Source organism: Bidens hawaiensis, unplaced genomic scaffold, assembly GCF_021521415.1.
Source record: "Bidens hawaiensis isolate Kalapana, Puna unplaced genomic scaffold, B.hawaiensis_p1.1 tig00005162_1, whole genome shotgun sequence".
NCBI lineage: Eukaryota > Viridiplantae > Streptophyta > Magnoliopsida > Asterales > Asteraceae > Bidens > Bidens hawaiensis.
In genome coordinates, this window is record NW_027491330.1 from 68,546 (window position 1) to 83,072 (window position 14,527).

The 14,527-nt window shown below is 33.9% G+C and overlaps 1 long non-coding RNA gene and 1 pseudogene across 2 annotated transcripts; one reads left to right on the forward strand and one right to left on the reverse strand.

The window, feature by feature from the left end:
- The first annotated feature begins 254 nt into the window (after positions 1 to 254).
- Positions 255 to 8,769, forward strand: LOC143629141 (succinate-semialdehyde dehydrogenase, mitochondrial-like; annotated as a pseudogene). The gene is made up of 16 exons (XR_013152883.1): positions 255 to 365; positions 6,012 to 6,111; positions 6,214 to 6,350; positions 6,412 to 6,522; positions 6,593 to 6,655; positions 6,747 to 6,857; positions 6,942 to 7,085; positions 7,169 to 7,246; positions 7,324 to 7,391; positions 7,469 to 7,554; positions 7,618 to 7,683; positions 7,775 to 7,875; positions 7,944 to 8,029; positions 8,127 to 8,233; positions 8,313 to 8,390; positions 8,659 to 8,769. The product of XR_013152883.1 is annotated as a succinate-semialdehyde dehydrogenase, mitochondrial-like (transcript).
- Positions 6,940 to 14,457, reverse strand: LOC143629144 (uncharacterized). Its single transcript, XR_013152887.1, has 3 exons — positions 14,231 to 14,457; positions 7,154 to 7,222; positions 6,940 to 7,074 (listed from the first exon to the last, which is right to left on the reverse strand). It is a non-coding gene; the product is annotated as an uncharacterized LOC143629144 (long non-coding RNA).
- Positions 14,458 to 14,527: the final 70 nt, after the last annotated feature.

The window sequence follows — 14,527 nt, forward strand, 5'->3', positions numbered from 1 at the left end:
ATACTCACATAATTAGTGTTTTGACGTTTGTCGTTTATTTATCAATCGTTCGCGTCAACTCGTTTGCGTTTCGGTGCAAATCCCGAAAGACTACACATGTAGTAAGTGTTAAGCGTCATTTAAACCCTAGTTTAAATGTAATGAAGTGTGCGTTATAGATTCAACGATCTTAAAGTTTGAATTGACGGAGTTGAGTTAACGGGGTTAACCTGAAATTGACGATTGTCACAATATACTCTGCAGTCAAGGTGCAAATGAGTATGGAAACAGAAAATGTTGTGGCTCGCATAAAGAGTGGATTGTTTCGAACCAAAGGTCTTATCGGAGGGAAATGGATTGATGCATATGATGGCAAGACCATAGAGGTAATACTGGACTTTAAAAGTCTTAATATAGTTGTCTGGATAACTCTTTAAATCGTGTATCTCACTTTTTAAGTTAAAGTTTTTTGATGCACTCTCGAAATCTTAATCAGGTAACTTAGAAAGAAAACAAGAGAATGGTTGTGTGTTTATAGTTGGGAAATCATCAAAACATTTAGTTAACAAGACAATGCATTTTGAAAGAGTGTGTCGGTTTGCGGTTAAAATTGTTGGCAGAAAATTCGGTTCCTATCAACAGGAACTCTATGACAGGTAACTAACACATTAACTACTTACTACTTATGATTGGCTTCTATCAGCAATAATAGTAACTTGGATAGTGTTGATCACCCTAATGGCGTTAACAACGCCCAAGTTCATCCAAGTCGTTACTGGTCGAAATTGCTGCTGATTGCTTACTTAAGTTTCTACTAATTGTAGTTGTGGCAGATTGCCTAAGTTTTTTTAACAATGAACACACACACTATAACACCCTAGGCAAATCCCACATCGGCCGTGGACAGGATAGATCCTTGTTTCATAAGTAAATGTCTCGCCTCTTAAATCACCAACGCGTTTTGGGCTTAACGGTAGTGGACAAGAGGAGAGCTCCACTAGTTAAGCATGCTTAGGTGGAAGTAGTAGCAGGATGGGTGACCTCCTGGGAAGTCTCCACTTGAGCAATAAAAAAACAAATCCGTGAGCTCTTCATGGGCAACTAGGACAATACTAGTGGTGCAAGGGGCCGGATGTTACACGCACACTCCTAAAATATCACACCCCCGTCTAGGGCCTAGGAGCGTGACTCAATAGTTGGTATCGTAATTGTAAATAGATCAGAGTTGCGTTAATTTACGGAAGACTTATAAAATTTTAAGGATCGAAAATGTAACTTATATAAAAGACGGGATTATAAACACCCGTTTAAGTTGTTACAAAACATTTACTTGTTTAATATTTACAAACCACCATATTAAGTTTACAAAATGAATCCGAGCCATCGGATATATCAATAGCGCTTCGACACTCCAAGCGCTAAACTTGTTCACCTGCAAAATGTAAGAAAATACGTCAGCAACGAATGCTGGTGAACACGCTGACGCAAACTAACTTATTTTACTTTATTACCCCTCGAGACTACGCCTGCCTCGGCCCAACGTGGCTTAGGAATAACAAAGTCAAACAACACATTATAAACTAGAGCCTCTACGCTAGGTCACCTCAACAAACACCGCAGCGTTTGACTTAGTAAAGTACCCGCAAATATACACATAAGGTCGTACTCCCTGCAGGAGAGCGTCCTACGACCAAGGGTGTTGCGATCATGCCCATACATCGCATAGTACCACCTATGTAAGGATCCAGACATACGTATACCACAGCCTGAGGGCTAGGTTTATACACATAGTTATAACGGTTTTAGGAACACATAGTTCCTTGTAAACAATTTCACATAACAAGTTTGACTCATTTAAAAACAAGTTTAAAAGTTTGGGGGCGTATTCACCTTATCTCTTTAGGATCGGCTTCACTCACCGTCCAAGGGTCTTTCCCTTTCTTTATCTCGCACCTATAGTACGAGTATAGGTTATGCTTATATTTTAAAGTAGCTTATAGCTTATTTTCTATTATTGTATAAGCTATTTTTAATTGTTTGGATTAGCTTATATTCTACAAGTTAATTATGTGTTAATAAGTTGTTAAATCCACCGTTATTTAATTTGTTAGAGTAATAAGTTGCTTCAATAATTACTAATCAATCACCTTTTGAGGACAAATAAGTAACTTACAACCTTACACAAATAAACTTTTTTAAATAAGCTAAAAAACCATCTTCACATAAGCTTCTACAAGTGAGCTTATATAAGCTTATAAGCATAAGCTTAAAAAGCTAAACCAAACACTAAGTTATATTTCTTTTGTAAAAAAAGCTATAAGTTTTGTTAAAAAAGCTAGGCCAAACACCCCCTAAATGTAAATACTAACTGATTCATTTATTAACATTACTGGTGAAATAAGAAAAATATCAAAATTGAAGTTGCAGACCTGTTAGAATAAAATTTGAAAGTCTCAAGTAATTGCAAATTAAAAAAATAAAAATAAATGTGCATTATTATCGAAAAATTTGGATTTGTATGGTAAACTACAAATTGTTTTTAAGCAGGGATTCAAACAGTAGTATATAATTTTTTTTATATAAGATTGGTTTCAAATTTGGATTTAAAATTTTCTTATATGCATTTGAACTCATGAAATATGAATTTTTCTTAATTTTCTACAAACATTTTGTATAAATATTGTATATATATCTTGATGTTTAACATTAAATCATCGAAGTTGAGTAGTATAATTATAATCAATATGTATAACGATTTATTCTATGAACTATCTGTCATCTATTTATATGACTTTTTTTGTAGTATAAATGGTTTTAGCAATAAGAAGATCAATATTTAGTTTTCAATATTTTCTTTCATAACTCAGACCAAAATGCTTCAGAAACATATTTTTTATGAATTGATTTATACTTTTTCTATAAATTCAAATATATTTAATTTAATATGCCTTATAAGATAAATTACCTAATTAAAAGCATTTGATATTTTAAACCAAAAAATTTGTTTCAATCCCATTCCATTATTTTCGTTTTCCAAAAATCATTTAGGATATTGAAACCTAGAATATCGTTTTCATCAGTTATTTACACAATTCCTATATTATGTTAACTTTTATTTTTATACAAATACAACGAATCGAGGTTATGTTAGTTTTACATGTTGGTGAGTACATGATTAAAGTGCTTATTATGGTTTATATTCAAAATAATAAAAATAAACAATCGATTCATTATATGTGGAATGAGAACAATCGACTTGGACTAAATCCTGATAACGCCAACGGCTAAGGCTTAGCTTTTAATACCTAAAAATATATATGATTTAAAAACTAAAACTTTATTTTTGTTGACCCGAAACTTAGAATTCTGAAACAAGAGCCAACCCGAATTGCTTCGGTTCAGGTTCGGGTTAGTATTTTCTCGGGTTCGAGTTTCTCGGGTCTGGTTAGTTTGGATTTGGGTACAGGTTTTCTTGGGTTGGGTTGTAGGTTACGGGTAAAAGTGATAGTCCTACTTCCAACTTTTTTTTTCGAACGGTGACTTTCACATTTAAGTTAGCACTACGCGATTAAGATGCGCCCCACCACCCCACTCAGGCCAGCTATGTTGACATGATCGGGATCCACGTTGGCATCCAAGTTTGGCTTGGCATTCCCGGTAAAACCCAGTTTGCTCACCCCGCCTGAAGGCACGACAGGTTTTTAGCTCTGGAAAAATCCGGTCGGAATCAGGATTCGAACCAGGGACGCCCGGGTCATCCATCATGTTCCTGGCCATTGGGACAAGCCCCGCTGGTTTCCAGCTATTATATATAAGAATCACTACCTTCACTTTATGCAACTTTAAATCTTTTAAAATTCTTTTAACTCAGAATAATCATTATTATTTGAACATGGTTATAATAATCACTTTATGCAATTTTAAATTTGTTGACTGTATTTCACTTAATGGTCAAAGTTTAAAATTTTCAACAATTACTCGTGTAATACACGAGCCTCAAACTAGCATAATTATAATTCGTTGTATTTGTATAAAAATAAAATTAATAAGTTAATATAATATTTGAATTATATAAAAAAATGATGAAAACGATATTCTAGGTTTCAATATCCCTAAATGATTTTTGAAAAACGAAAATTATAGAATGGGATTGAAACAAATTTTCGGTTTAAAATATCAAATGCTTTTAATTAAGTAATTTATCAAATGCTTTTAATTAAGTAATTTCACCAACTTTAAATCTAGAGTTTGTATGTATTTAGAGAACCTTTTTTGTCACAAGGAAAGCTATACGTGGATATATCAAGAGTTATAAGCAGACCTATATGTTACCTTATTAAGAGTTACAAGCAGAAATTGACTAAAAAATTTGATTTTTGGTAAACAATGTATATCTACAAATCCAATCACAAATGTAGTGTAAAAGGAAGTTTTTACTTATTTGTAACATATTTATGTAATCTTAGTTATCTAATTTCTGTAATTTTAATGTTAATAGTAATTGTATTAACAATATATGATCAATTTGTTGAATATATTTCACTTAATAGTTAAAATTTAAACTTTTCAACAATTACCCGTGTAATACACGGGCCTCAAACTAGTATTCTCATAACAAAGAATATATACATATATACTTACACACATATCTATGTTATCACAATATTCAACAATCATACTTTCATTTGTTTCTTTGTTATGTTTTCTTTTCTTTTATCGAGGCATCGAGTATAACCTCGACTTAAGGCTTAAGCCTTGAATATAATATTGAATTATATTGTATTTATTATTACGCCTAACCTTAGTGGCGTATCGAAACTCTAGAGAAATAAGCAGCACTCCGACGCCGCTTTACTTTTCTCGATCAACTTTGATATGCCAACTTCAACACTTGTCAGCACGTCTTTCGGAACTCTTTGCCATTACAACAACGCCTTCTGAATGAATGAGGGTGGAGGGTGGCACAAACTTTAAGGAATCGTTGGTACACAATTTGAAGGTTCGAGACACGCTTATCGAGGAAACGAGGCACGAATTTCAAGGTATTCTAGTGAGAGAGTAGAGAGAGGTGAGAGCTGATTTTGGAATGCTTGGAATGAGATCCCATGGCCGCTATTTATAGGCAATTTTTGGGACCTCATCGCGGTACGCGATGGGCTCCTGGATAGACCTATCGCGTACCGCGATATAGGTCTGTCGAGTCACTGCCTAGCCTTGCCACGTGGCGACACGTGGCAGGCACCGCTCCACGTGGCGACACGCGTCAGCAGTGTTGCCACGTGGTGACACGTGGCGGCAGACACTGCCACCGTGTGCCACGTGGCACACGTGTCACAACTTGTCAGACTCCCCATCACGGTACGCGATGGGAGTCTCTTCTGACTCATCGCGTAGCGCGATGGGTCAGGAAAACCAAATTTTCATTTTCAACCCTCAAGTTTGGATTTTGACAATTTTAATCCCTAGACTTTGGAAAGTTGATACTTTAAACTCGAAATTTTCACGTTGTTACATAAAATCTTCTAAAATACATCTATTGCCCACATAACTCGAACCCACACCAGTCACCACTTTGGTAGGGAGAGGCGCTTGGTGCCAATAGGCCAAGAGGCTTGATCGCCCAACTTACCGTCGATGATCGGTTTCTATTTATTAGACATACATGGAATTTTTCATAAACTATGCATATGCAATCCACATGACATCTCCTAACTCAAATTGATATTTAAGCGTATTTTTCTTATCCCGATTGACTAAAATGACTTGATGACACTTAAATCATTAAATCACTAAACGGAAATCAACATAAAATTCTTATGAATTTCCTAGTCGTTAGAAACATCTATATGCGATTATTTTTCATGGGGTGTTTGGATATGTATGCTAAACTGATCATTATTGCAATTTAAACTTTTAATGACCAATTATGAGGATCTGGGACTGATTATGATTGTCAAAATAATTTGATATCAACGCTTGATAGTTAATATATTTGACAAATTATAACACACTAATCATATTAGTTGTTGTAGGTTCACAACCCTGCTACTGGGGAAGTTATAGCTTCGGTTGCGTGCATGGGCGAGAGGGAAACAAAAGATGCAATTGCTTCAGCCTACAATGCTTTTAGTCGTATGATCTTCAAGTTGCTTACAACACAACTAATTACAATATAGCTTTAGCCGTCATCATGTTGTTATAATTATAATATGTTTCACCACATTTTTTGGATAGATTGGAGCAAGCTTACTGCTGCTGAGAGGAGTACTCGCCTACGTAAATGGTATAACTTACTGATCGAACATAAAGAAGAGCTCGGACAACTAATAACTTTGGAACAAGGCAAACCTCTAAAAGAAGCCATCACAGAGGTTTGTAAATCATTCATGTTTTTCAACACAAATGCACATTTGTGATTCTCAAGTTTTGCAGGTTGTATCTGCGGCTGGTCACATTGAGTTCTTTGCAGAGGAAGCAAAACGCGTGTATGGTGATATACTTCCGTCACCACTGCCTGATCGCCGCTTGTTTGTTCTAAAGCAGGTGGTTATTTAAGTCACATAACTTGTTTTCTGCATATGTTCTTTTTGAGACATTTTAAAATGATTTGCAGCCTGTTGGTGTGGTTGGCGCGATCACTCCATGGAATTTCCCTTTGGGAATGGTTACCAGGAAGGTAAATATTGACCCGTTTATTAATAAAGGGATCGATTTGATTCTTATATGAAAGTTTCAAAAGGTTAATTTTTGTAATAATATTATGTCAGGTTGCACCTGCTCTTGCGTGTGGGTGTACCGTGGTCATAAAACCATCTGAGCTGACACCGTTAAGCGCCTTAGCAGCATCTGAGCTGGCACTTCAATATGGAATCCCGCCTGTAAGTCTTATAAACATCCACCGATGAACGATGATATGTGTCCATATGTGAAATTTAACTATGCTTCATTTTATCAAATCACAGGGTGTCTTAAATGTGGTAATGGGAGATGCTCCTAAAATCGGAAGTTCTATACTTGAAAGCCCACAAGTAAGAAAGATCACATTTACAGGTTCAACAGCTGTTGGAAAGAAATTAATGGCTGGTGCAGCTGACACTGTTAAAAAAGTAATTTTATTTAAATTAATGTTCTCGGGTTACCTGAAACTTTATTGCAATCCTTAATGTTTATAAACCTATGATTATTGCAGGTCTCGCTTGAACTTGGTGGTAACGCACCTTTCATAATCTTTGATGATGCAGACCTAGAAGCGGCACTAAAAGCGAGCGTAAGTGAAATACATTTTATATTTAAGACCGTGCATAAAGCGGTTACTTTTTTCATATTATTATGCGATTATTTCAGTTGGCGACTAAATTCCGTAACAGTGGACAAACATGTATATGCCACAAATAGATTACTTGTGCAAGAAGGTATAACAAAAAACCAAATCTTTTAATCTAATTTTTTCTTTCTTTCTGGCATGACAAGAGAACTACTATCTTTGTAGGCATATATGACAAATTTATAAATGCCTTCTCAAGTGCTGTTCAGAGCCTTAAAGTTGGCAATGGTCTTAGTGAAGATGTAGCACAGGTACATAAAAAAAGTCAATTTCTTAAAAAAATGTCAACTGGTACTTAAAATAACATTTTGCAGGGACCACTTATCAATGAAGCTGCTGTACAGAAGGTTGAATCATTAGTGCAACATGCTATCTCACAGGTTTGAATGTTTGATCATCAATTTTTTTAATATCTTGTAGTAGAATTTTTACAACTTTTGTGACTATTATAAAAATATTGTTTAATAACAGGGAGCGAAAGTTGTTGTTGGCGGTAAGAGGCATAACCTCGGGTTTACTTTTTATGAACCAACAATCATAAGTGATGTCAAGAATGAGATGCTTATAGCAAGGTAATTTCAAAACATTTTACAAAAAAATTTACTGTAATTGACTAATACTTCAATCTTTGTTATGACAGGGAGGAAATATTTGGACCCGTTACGCCAGTTATACGGTTTAAAACAGAAGTAGAGGCTATACAGATTGCTAATGACACTGAATATGGTTTTTATATATATGATCTATATATTGGTGTCTGATCATTTACATTATTTTGTTAATTAGTTAAATTTAAGACATATATTTGATATAAACTTTGCAGGATTAGCTGCTTACTTGTTCACAAACAATATTCAGCGTTCATGGCGCGTGTGTGAAGCTCTTGAATATGGCATTGTTGGAGTAAATGAGGGATTGTTCGCTTCACCGGTAGAAAGAAGTTTATCAAAATTAGTTGTTTCTTAACTAATTAAGTAGTTTATAGTTATTTTATTTGGATCATACGCAGGGAGCACCATTTGGAGGTTTTAAGCAGTCTGGTTTAGGACGGGAATCTTCTAAATACGGATTAGACGAGTATCTTGAAGTAAGTACCCAACACACCATATTTTTTTTACTTTGGAAAGATAATTTTCATATAAATTTTTGTATCTGCACATAAAGATAATTTTTGATGCAGTATAATTGGAAAATTTTATTTATATGAATCATGTTGCATTTCCCAAATAGAAATAATGGTGTTCAAATACCATTGAAACCAACCGGACATTTAAAATATAACTTTTTCCATTTTTTGCAACATGCAGTTATATACTTATATCTATGTATGCTAAAACATGATCTATGTTTTGCAGATCAAGTGCGTTTGTATGGGAAACATGGGCTGATACAAGTCTAAACTCTAAAGGGTCAACATGGTTTGACCCGCGCACCGTGTTAATAAATAATGGGGTTTTATTTCTGTCTTGTTTTATTAATATGTGGGTAAGAATTCAATGGCTCCATAATCAATAATCATATTTTAGCTTGTATTCATTTGTTGTCTCAAGCAAGATAAACAGCCAGCTTTTACTAGTAAGACATAAAAATTAGTGAATTGTCCTAAATAGATTTTATAGTCAAATGATTCCGGCCGAATTCAGCTCGTGGTCGCAATGCGGTTTTTTTCACGCGAGTCTTTTTTATCAGTCCATTCCTGGCAAATTCTTATTAGTTTGCGGTCGCAACGCGCGTATATTTTTGGTTTTCACCCATTTTTAATTTTGCTTAGACTCATAGCCTTGACGCCCAGGACCAACAACACTAGGGTTTTACAAACGCCCGAGTTTACAGACCGATGTCACCTCATTGGTCCACCTCAATTTTTATATGTTTTCCGTTCTTTTAGCTCCGGTACCATAATGAAAGTAACAGAAACTGACCGATTCATGTCGAGTTACTGCCTCAATGTCGAGACTGACAACGTCTGAGTTTTATCACCGCCCGTGTTTGCCAACGGTGTCCAGAGTGTAGCGAGCCTTACCGTTAATGTTCAAATTCTCGTCAACTCAGCGTTGTAACACTCGGGGTTTACCAACACCCGGGTTTCAACATTGGAGGTTTTACCAGTTGCCCGCCACAACGCGGCGGGTAAATCACTAACTTACAATAACATAAGCATGGTAAGTTGTAAGTTGGTTGGAAACAAATCATATTTCACGTGCAGTAACAATGTTAAAAAGGTCACAAGTTCCTGAATCAATAATGTTTTAAGATATAAACATGATAGCTATTTAGATTACTATATAAACATGGGAATATATTATTTTAATCTGATTTGGAGTTCAAGTTCATCGCTAATTGTACCGAGTCATGGTCTATATAACCTAATATATGTTGTGATTGTGGTTATGATTATGAGTTTGCTATCACTTTTAGAGTTATATTTTTCTGGTTAATAAGATTGAGAGTTATTCAATCCAAATTCATCATGTACGTTTTTTTTTTATATTTTTGTGAGCTGTATCAATTCGTTCTTGAATATCAAACCTCCATAATCTATCTTACAAGTAGAGGTGCACAAAAAACCCGAACCCGTAACCGGACCTGAAATAAACTAGATCCGGGTTTTTTATACCCAAACCTGTACCTGACCCTACTCGTATGGTACGGATAGGGTATGCATTTCAGTACCAAAACCCGTACCCGGAACCGGACCCGATTTGTACCCGGTAATACCTGAAAACTGAAACCGGTTCCATACCCGAAACCGGGTTTTCCAAATACCTACGTGAAAAGTAACCCTAAAACGTGCAGCCCCTAAAAAATCCAATCTAAATATGAAAAATACCCGAAGAACCCACCGAAAATAAGATTTTTTCACTACCCGGAAATATGGTATTCAAATACCGGTTTTAGAATATCCAATTCTATACCCGGCCCGAACCCGGTGCTTAGGGTATTTTTTTGAGACTATACCCGAACCGGAAGCCAACCAGAGTTACTTGGTCATACCCAACCCGGTTCCATACCCAGAACTGTGTATTAGAAAAACCTAATTTGCGCACCACTACTTACAAGTGGCAATTTCAATCCATTTATGATACGGGTCAATTTGGGTTATACTTTGCTCTATCTTCACTCCTTGTTTACGAGTCGAGATTATCCCAACAAGGGCATACCTACACTCTAAGTAGGGGGATCGGCCAACCCCTGTGAAATATTTTTTAGTGGTGGTGATATAATCTTAACTGACCATGTGAAATTTTGACACTGAGCTCTATGGAACTAGAGAGAATGTATCCATACACTGAGCTCGATGAAAAGAAAAATATTGAACTTGGACTCGCTTGAAATTTTGCGGTGCCTGTGTAAGATGCCGGAGATGGAGTTCAGGTTAAAATATGAGGAAGATAGGTGGGAACCAAATTTTAACTATTAAAAACGTTGGTTTGGTGTACAATAAATGCTAGAGTGAAAATACATATCATCACTATATTACTTATTTATTTTTCTATATTAGTTTATATTGTCCGTCACTGGATCCCAAAACACATAGACTAGATTCAATCCGAACTTAAGCTCGAGCATGTTAAAAATATAACGAGCCGAGCTCAAGTATTGTAAGGCTTGTTCTCAGCTCAACTTAACTCGTTTGTACCCAAATAAAACACATCCACAAGGGAACTTCCACTTGATCCACGTACACTTAAAATGCAGCCTATTATGAATGATATTATCAATTATGAGAAAGTACAAGTATAATGATTTTAACCCCTTTTTTGTATTTCATGAACATATATATTATATCTAACTATACTATTAAAATAATAAAGTTATTGGACACATGGTCTCTTTTTATTGATCCAACCCTATTGTTTCTATATATAACAAACACTTCTTTGATTTTCTTCACAATTAATTAATTCAAAATGAAAATAAAATATCAAGCCTTATAAGATTTATTCAGATTTAAATAATTCTAAATCCATATCAAATGTCAACTTATATTATATGACCATTATACATATTTTTAAATTATAGTCAACACATTTATTATCTTAAAATTATAGTCAATGCATTAACTATTTTTAAATACATTATTATGACCAATAAATTAGAGAATCATATGATTGTTATGGATTTTTTTAACATGCTTAATTAATTTATTTATAAATTTTTTTGTTTAACTCATACAATATTTTAAATTACAAAATAATATACTCCAAGATTGATAAGTCAATCAATTAATTTTCTTTTCCCGCTAAATTAACGGTACTGTTTTTAAACAAATTTCTATTTTTACCATGTACGAAAATAAATTATGATATTTTATAATATCTGTATTTAATGTACTTTCTTACATATACTGATTAAAAAAATTCTTGGTTTACTAAATTAATCATTCCGGAATTGCGTTTCTTATAATATGAATGATTATTATTCACTCATACACAATATTGGATTTTCTATATACATTTTTCCAATGCTCATTTCTATTATTTTATGACGTCTCAAGTTAGTTGATATTTTTCTTATTTGATACTAAAAGATATGTTGTTTATGTTTTCTCTTTAATATTTGTAATGTCCATCTATTTAAAATGTTTATGGAACACTAAAATAATATAACATAGACCTATAACTGCATCATTATCTCTCATTGAAATCCATCATTTTCGACTAAGCCTTAACGACTAATCATATTTTATTTGGCGAGTCTTAAACATTTGGTGGACGTCGAATATTTGTTTTGAGTTTGTGGTGAATTCATAATACCAACATCGTAGCTGACTACTCATAGTTTGTCATCCTCTTAGACTTGGTAACGTCCGCGATTTTGTGAAATTAAGATATCAACGTTATGAAATATAAAATGAAGGAAACACATGTTACCCAGGGTATACAACGCGACAGAGGCACGTGTTTACATGCGTTAAGGCTAAAATAGTATGCATCCTAAACTGTTAAATAGGGGTGTGCAAGAAATCGAAAAAACCGATCCAAAACCAAAAATACCAAAAAATCCAAACCGAAAACCAAGACGAAACAAAAACCGATGGTTTGGTTTTATGTTTTTGTAAAAACCGAACTAGCTGTTCAGTTTTGGTTTTGCATGTAACAAAAACCAAAAAAACCGAACCGAACCGGAATTCTATATTTTTATTTTTTTAGTTTTTATATTAAGTATTTTATAAGGATTTAATATATATGTAACTCAAATACTTTTGGCAAATGTATAATAGACTATTAGTTAAAGATTAACAAAATTATTTCTACCTAGATTCATTATTTTCGACAAACTTTATTTTCGGCCTATAATTTTTAACGCTCAAATGGAAAAAACCGAAAAAAACCGAAACGGAAACCAAAAAACCGAAACCAAATGGTTTTAAAATTTTAAAAACCGAAGTTTTAGCTTTTGGTTCGGTTTTGGCCTAAAACCGCACCACGCAAACGCTTACTGTTAAATTCTATTGATAAAATTAAACAAGTGTAACAATTCTTCCTCACTTCTAGCTCTACGGTACATATATCACACATATACATAATTTTTATTTATTTATTTATTTCTCTCTTTTCTAAACCTACAAGAAATGAAAATCTTTAAAACTTCACATGCATTGGCTCTTCTTGTAATACATATATATCCTACACAACCTCTCTTGTTAGCCACTCCTGATCCATCGACAGTATCACCCAACCATACTCTGCCATCCCCATTAATCAACGACATGCAGCAAACCAAGCCTCACCCACTTTAACTCTCCTACCTCCAAAATATTACAAACCGTCCGGCTGTACGTGTTGGTGACGAAGCAACAGCGGCGTGTCCTGGTGTGGTTCAGTCAACTTGAATTAACGTCGGCCAGCGGTGGTCAACCGAATCTAACAAGACAAACATGATTGAGGTATATATATATAAACCAGCACTAATATTTTGATTAATTTAAAATCGTCTAACTGATTTGATCAGTTGCATGCGCGTCCGATTGAGCTCTCGTTAAAATAAATAAACAGTAACACCAAGCTAACACTTGCATTGAAATGAGTAACTCTTGTATTTTTATTAGATTTGTAAAATCCAAATATTTGACTTGTTTAAGTTACTTGCTTAATCAGTTAATTTGATTAACTTGAACAATTATTTGTTTGCCAAACCGGGTAACTGAATATTTGATTTGCTGAGTTAATTTGGGTATGTGACTTCTTGATTTGTTTAGATACTTGATTGGTTAGAAACTTGGTTAACTTGGATGATTGTTAGTTTAGTAAAAACCAGGTACTTGACTAGATGTAAAAAAAACGGATATATAACTAACAATGAGTTAAAAAAAACAATCATATCATTTCTTTTTATTTTTGAAATTATTTAAATAAAGGGATGCTAGAGTAATTTGACAAATCTTTTTTTTTTTTTTTTTGGTAATTTAACATTCAACATAAGTTATATTTGAAAAGATTTTTTTAAAATTAAATGATATTAATTATTTATTTTTTAATTAGATTAACATGACATGACATTTTTAAACAAGTCTAGTAACATATTAGAATAAGATGATTGAAATAAGCTTTTATTTTATAAGTTTTTTTACTAGCTTTCTTGTTTAACTTTTAGTCCTTTTTTACTTTTTTGTATATTCATTTATTTTGACATGTTTAATTTGAAGTTCAAAACGTAGTACCGCTATGGACCTAGGCTAATAAAACAATAAACAACGTTATCTTTATGTTATGTTATTACTTAATTTAAAACTATTTGTAATGTGTGACATGTTTTAATGTGATAAATAAATATTATAACTTTAATTAGTGCAATATGCTATGAACCATCAACGCTCACGCCCTAATATATAATCCTTCGTCGGTTGGGGGTGTGACATTATATTCTTGCATTAATAATGTTTTAAGGGATCAACATATAAATGTGTTGTATAGATAAAAATACCTTATCATAACCAAGAACATTAGAGCTTCTTAAGAGAAGCTTTCAAATGCGGTTGAAGGCCGGTGAGATTGGCAGCCATCTCAACCACATAATTTCAAATTTAAGTCAATGTAAAAGAAATCCATTTCGTCTGTGAAGTTGAGAGATAGCAGGTGTTACCCTGCCATCAAGCTAAAACTGTTCGGCATCGCTTGCTTGTTTGTACTCTAAATAAAGCACATCAAGGATATTTTCACATGATCTATGTACACTTCAAATGCAGCCTGATATTATAAATTATGAGAAAATATAAGCACT